Here is a 6,318-nt window from a genome sequence, read left to right on the forward strand (position 1 = left end):
CTTCTTTTCCTCACAACTCAGCATTGATCACTGTTTTTGTTTTTTCAAAAATTTCTTATAGAGCAAGTCTGTTGATTAAAAAATCCTTTTACTCTTTATCTGAAAATACGCTTATCTTCATCTTTTTTGTTTGTTTTTCAAGACAGCATCTTGCCATGTAGTTCAGGCTGGGCTTGAGCTCACTATATAGCCAAGGGGGTGGTCTTTACCTCCCAGTGATCCTCCTGCCTCAGCCTCCTAGAGTGCTGGGATTACAGGCGTGCACCAGCACACCAGGCTCTTATCCTCATTCTTAAGGATATTTTTGTAAGGCTCCAAGGAATGTGACTCTCCCAGCCCCCAGCCTGCTTGCCAACACAAGCACTGCTCTCTGCAGGGAACTCAGCTCAGCACCTGAGGCTGTCATCACAGGCGTAGGAGGTTGTGGAGGAGATAGGCTAGGACATGGAATTTTAAGTCCTGGGAACATCTGGAGGCACTTTAAGGACTCCGCTGAGATGCAAGACTGCCAGAAAACTTTGCCCACAGATGTTTATTGGGGTTTTGCTGCCTAATGTCCCGGCCTTCTTCTCTCCACCCCTATAAAAGGGTCACACTTGGTCTTATCACGCTCTTTGCCTGCCTGCACCCAGGCACAATACATTCCACACTTCGTTGCCTTTACACAAGCCTAGGGTGTTTCCCCTGCCCCCATACGTTCCGTGTTATTTTCACTGATTATAGAATTCTGGGTTGAGTGGGTTTTCTGTTGTGTTGTTTTGTTTTAATCCTTTCAGCATTTAAAATGCGTTTTACTATTTTATGGCCTTCATTATTCCTAAAAAATCCTTCTATCGTTGTGTTTCTTTAATCTGTCACTTTTCTCTGGCCACTTTCCAGTTTTGTCTTAAAAATTGTTCCTCAGATCCTGAGAAACTATTTTGTAGATAACAATATGTAAAACAATAACCATTGATAATTTCCTACCATTTTGTCTGTAATTTGCTAAGTCCCCCCTATTATTATGTTATCCTTCTTTTACTCTTTAAAATTAAAAAAAAAAAATTGTTCCTCAGAAATTTTACCATAATGTGCCTAGGGTGCTCTCAAAAAAAGTTCATTCTGCTAGAGTTTATGGTTTTCATGAAATGTAGGAAAGTTTCAACCACTGCTTCTTCAAATATTTTCCATCTTATTCTTGCTTCTTGTGCAAAGAACTTTCATTTTGGTCTTTTAACAATACAGCCTTGGTGTGTTGTTGCCCAGCAATACACCAAGGCTTTGTTCAATTTTTAAAATCTTTTTTCTCTGTTCTGTAGATAATTTCTGTTGATTGCACCTCAACTCACTGACCCCTCTGTCATCTGTCATCTTTGTTAATCCTAAACCTATCTGATTGTGTTAAAGTTCCAGATATATTTTTTAGTTCCTGAATTTGCAAGTTTTTCTTTCTTTTTTCTTTTGGTTTTTCTTTTTCCCTCCTGAGATTGCCTATTTGTTCATTTATGTTTTCTTTTATGTCTGTCTCAGTTACTTTCTTGTCCCTGGGATACAATACCCAACGCCAGCAGGGAGGAGGCTTTAGCCTATAGCTGTCTCCAAGGCGGGGCGGGTGGCACCGGAGCCAGGCTGCTGGTGGCCTGGCCTGTGGGAGGCAGAAAGAGGAGGGTGCAGCGGGGAGGATGATGAGCCCTTCCGGGCCATGTCCCCTGTGACCCAAGTCTTGTTATTTAGCTCCTTCAGAAATGGAGTCTCCCAGCAGGGCACGGGGGTAAACATTATAATCCTAGTACTTGGCAGGCTGAGGCAGGAGGACTGTGAGTTTGAGGTCGGCTGGGCTACACAGCAGGAGCTTGTCTCGAAAAGAAAAACAGATGAACGATGACAATCACCAACATCCCTGTCTGTCTCCCTCTCCTTCCTTCCCTTTCCCACCTTCCCAGTGAAAATGCCCCTAGATCTGTTCAGATGCTTCCTGAAGGGTCATTCACGGAGAATGTTCTAAATTTTAATTTATTACTGTAAGACAAGATGTTAGATTTTATTTTTTAAAAAGCTTATAATGGAGGGTAGGGAGATACGGCCTTTGGTCAGTCAGTGCATGTTTAACATTACAAAGGAGGTGGAGTTGCTCTAGACGTGATGTGTGCAACCTTTCAGACTTGATTTTTACTTTGCAAGGTATAGGTTGAGATCTTCAGTAAGATTTGTTCATTTTGGATTTTGGTTGGTTGTTTTTGAGGCAGGGTCTCATTATTAGTTCAGGCTGGCCTCGAATTCACCCCAGTCCTCAGCCTTTTGATTGCTGAGACTGTAGGTGTGCTCTGTACACCCGGCTTGGATATAGGTTTGGTAACAACACACATTCCAGAATGTTAAGAGTCATGGGGGACTGCAGCTCCTTTGGAGGTGCTTGGTGGGGAGGGAGGAGTCAAAAAGCAGGGGCTTCTGGTCTCCAAACCTGTTTTGTTTTCTCTTTGGGGTTGTGCACCAGATTTTATTTAAAGAAAGTGGCTGGGCATGATAACGCATGCCTGTAATCCCAGCTCTTGGGAGGCCGAGGCAGGAGGAACTGCAAGTTTGAGGCCAGCCTGGGCTACAAAGAGAGTTCAAGACCAGGGGCGTAGTGAGACCCTGTCTCAAAAAGACCAAATTAAAAAAAAAAAACAAAACCAAGATTTAGCTGTTACAAATTGTGTCTCTATAAACATGGGTGTGCATATATCACTGTGGCATGATGCTTTTAATTCTTTAGGGAAGATACCTAGAAGGGGCATAGCTGAGTCAAATGGAATCTCTAGTTTTAGTTTATTTTGTCTTTTTGAGACAGGGTCTCACTATGCAGTTCAGGCTGGCCTTGAGCTCACTTTATAGCCCAGGCTGGCCTCGAACTTGCAACCATCCTCCTGCCTCAGCCTCCTGAGTGCTGGGATTACAGTGTGTGCCACCAGGCCCAGCTTAGTTTTAGTTTTTTGAGGAATCTCCACACTGGTTGCACCATGGTGGTTGCACCAATCTACACTCCCACCGACAGTGGAGAAGGGTTCCTTTTTCCCCACAGCCCTGCCAGCATTTGCTATTGGTTGACCTCTTGATAGTAGCCATTTTTTCTGCAGTGAGATGGAATCTCCTTGTTTGAATTTGCATCTCTGGAATAACCAGTTACGTTGAACATTTTTTCCTATATTTTTAAATCGTCCTAGTTTGAAAGTCCTGAAAAATTAATCTCGAGGAGAATTGCGAGACTCTAGGAGAGCAGTCAAGTCAAGTTCAATGTCTAAGGTGGAAAAAATATGAAGGTGGTGATATTCACAACAGTAACTGCCACACAGGTGCTGCTCGTGAGTGCCGCATTCCCATCTCGGAGCTGGTATCTTTCCTTAGTTTGGTGCAGGGATTATATTAACACCTACTTCATTGAGTTGTTGTGAAGACCTATGTGAGAACGGAAAGATATATAGAAAGAGTTTAGAACACTGTAAGTACTCAGTAACTGTTAACCCCTAGAGTACATCCTCAGCCCTTTTTAATTTTTATTTCGAGACAGGGTCTCACTAAATTGCTAGCCTTGAACTTGAGAGCTTCCTGCCTCAGCCTTCTGAGTACCTGGGATTACAAGGGTACACCACCGTGCTGGCTAGGGAACCTTAAATGATCCTATTGAGCAGTATAGCATTTCAGAAAGTCAGAGAAGGCAAGGTGTGAGAAAAGAGAGTGTAGTTAATTATTAATACAACTATCAGGGGGCTATATTTTGTTAATCTTTTAGAATTTTTATTAGTACATGTTTACAGTACAAACTGGTTTACATTTACCGTGGAGAGCTAACACACACACACAACACGTCTTAATTCTTTTTATGTCCGCCTCTAAACGGGTGGGTGGCACACACCTGTAATCCCAGCACTCAGGAGGCTGGGGCAGGAGGATCACTGTAAGTTTGAGGCCAGCCTAGGCTACAAAGTGAGTTCAAGGCCAACCTGAACTGCATAGTGGGACGCTGTCTCAAACACACACACACACACACACACACACACACACACACACAGAAGAAAAAGGAAAGAAAACCTGGGTTTCATTTGTGAGTCTGTAGGAATGTAAACAGAATGTTTAGAATTTTACTAAAGGGTAAGACTGTATGCCGTAAATGCAGACTATTTATATTAAAATACAAATACTCCAGTAATGTCAGAGTGGCACATGTAATTTAGAGTTCCCGAAGGGAGTATGTGACAAGAGCAAAAAGGTGAACACAATGTACTGCCCGGACTCCCTGGGGCCTCAGCTGTGCTGGTGGCTGGGCTGGAGCCCTCCCATGTAGGGCAGCGGCCTGCGCTCCCCGGCCTGTCCCGCAGTGTCCTGTTCCTTCACAGTGTTTTTATTTGCTTTCCTTCCAGTCGCTTACTTTAACTTAAACCTGTGTTTTAAAAGGCATCAGAGAAATTTAAACTGGTTTTTAATCTCTGAAATGTTAAGGACTCACTTAATTGACCCTGTCTCTAGAATGACTGAGCCTTTGTATATTTTGTCTGGACTTTGTTAACTGTGTTTGGGAACTGGACAGTGTTTATCATGATACGCTCTGTAATGTCTTCTTTCAAATATCATCCTGAGACGGATTTCCCATAATCTCCAGCGTAGTGCTAAATATGCTGCAGATATTCAGGTAGTACTTAATGATTAAGTAAAAAAGGTGGGAAATTGGGGACATCGTATTATTTGATTTTATTCTTGCTTGTGCAGTGGGTGTTTCGGAGGTAGGCACAAAGATGTATTATAAAAGTAATAGAGATTCAGATTGTTCCTCACCTTGTAGCCTGATCGATCCTTCATGATTGATTTTTTCTTAACCTGTTTTCAGATTTCTCCCCTAAGAACACACAGTAGCACTGTGAAATACATGTATTGAACTCTTATTGTAAATATATTTTAAATAAGTTGTTAAAGTCATGCTGTTTATATTTAAACATCCCATTGTATTCTGACAGTGTTATCTCAGAAATCTATACACTCTTGTCTACAGCAGGCATCATTTTTCATGACAAAGAACAGAGGGAGCAGAGCCTGTTCTTCCAAAGAAGGCTTTTCTCATGTCTTATAACTGACGTGCTCAGTAACTTCTGTTTGGTGGTACTGGAGATGCAGCCCAGGGACTCCACACTGAACTACACCTTCAGCTCTTCTTATTTTGAGACAGAGTCTAAGTTACTAAGTTGCTCAGACTGGGCTCAAACTTGAGTTTTGTTTTTGATCCTCCTGCCTCAGCCTCCCAGGGTGCTAGGATAACAGGCAGGTGCCACCCTGCCCAACTACTTAACTGTTGAATAAATAGTTCAGTGTGTGTAAACTTTCCTACCGCAGGACGCAGTATGTTCTAAAGGCTAGAATTTATCATAGAAGGTACTGGGGAAGAAAACCCACTAGATGAAGAATCCCAACATGTTCGGTTAAATTCTACCTCCAGTCTTAATTTAGCTTTGTAAGTTTGGACAAACTATCAGATCTTTTCAACTTTACTTTTCACCAATATGAAGTGAAAAACAAGAGTAATTAGATATCTCTTGAGGTTTTTCTTTTAAACTTCAGTATAGATGTCTAGCATCTGGCCTTTACTTAACCTTTGCTCCCTCGTAGCCCCCAGTGCCTCCGTAGGGCCCACCAGTCGCCCGCTGTCCAGTCGCGAGTGCTTGTTAGCACACCTACGCTGTCTGCTCCTGCTAGTTGAGTCACTGCCTTCCAAAAGTCAATTGTGTTTATCCAAAACCTCTTTATACTGGTTTTCTTGTTACTATATTTATATAATTTAAATGTTATATTAGTCGGTGAAATCAGAGTATAAAAATAGTTGTTTTTATGAGGACTAAGTTTTGAAAAACTAAATAATTTAACAGAAAGGTGACTTTCATATATATATATATAGAGAGAGAGTCAGATTAGATAATAATTTAGGTAGAGCCAGGCATGGTGGTGCATACCTGTAATCTTAGCACTCTGGGAGGCTAAGGCAGGAGGTCAAAAGTTTGAGCCCAGGCTGAGCGATTTAGTGACCAATCAGGACCTTGTCTCAAAGTAAAATAGAAGCAGGCTGGGGATGTAGCTCAGTGTGAAGACCCTGGGTTCAATCCCAATGAAGGAGAGGGAATACAGATGAGGTAAAGAAAAGGTGTGTGGGGGGGTTAAAAATCTATGAAAATCCTGGCATGGTGGCACACGCCTGTAATTCCAGTAATTAGGAGGCTGAGGCAAGAGGATTACCATGAGTTCCAGGCCAGCCTGGGGTACATAAGCAAGTTCAAAGCCAGCCTGAACTGTATAGTAAAACCCTGTCTCAATTGTCTT

At 42.3% G+C, this 6,318-nt stretch overlaps 1 protein-coding gene and 1 long non-coding RNA gene across 5 annotated transcripts in view; one reads left to right on the forward strand and one right to left on the reverse strand.

Moving 5' to 3' along the window:
- Positions 1 to 6,318, forward strand: part of Tmco1 (transmembrane and coiled-coil domains 1) — a 48,432-nt gene that overhangs the window by 40,505 nt on the left and 1,609 nt on the right. The window lies entirely within an intron of this gene.
- The window catches only part of LOC102003099, a 35,084-nt gene that overhangs the window by 6,618 nt on the left and 22,148 nt on the right, over positions 1 to 6,318 (reverse strand). For 3 of the 4 annotated variants that reach the window (XR_263125.1, XR_263124.1, XR_001236594.1), the window contains one exon: positions 3,119 to 3,414. The exons of the other annotated variant lie outside the window; for it this stretch is intronic. This is a non-coding gene — a long non-coding RNA (uncharacterized LOC102003099). Of the gene's footprint in view, positions 1 to 3,118; positions 3,415 to 6,318 lie in introns of those variants that run through there. 4 annotated transcript variants of the gene reach the window in all.

Source organism: Chinchilla lanigera, unplaced genomic scaffold (assembly GCF_000276665.1).
Source record: "Chinchilla lanigera isolate Chin_1 unplaced genomic scaffold, ChiLan1.0 scaffold00061, whole genome shotgun sequence".
Taxonomy (NCBI): Eukaryota; Metazoa; Chordata; class Mammalia; order Rodentia; family Chinchillidae; genus Chinchilla; species Chinchilla lanigera.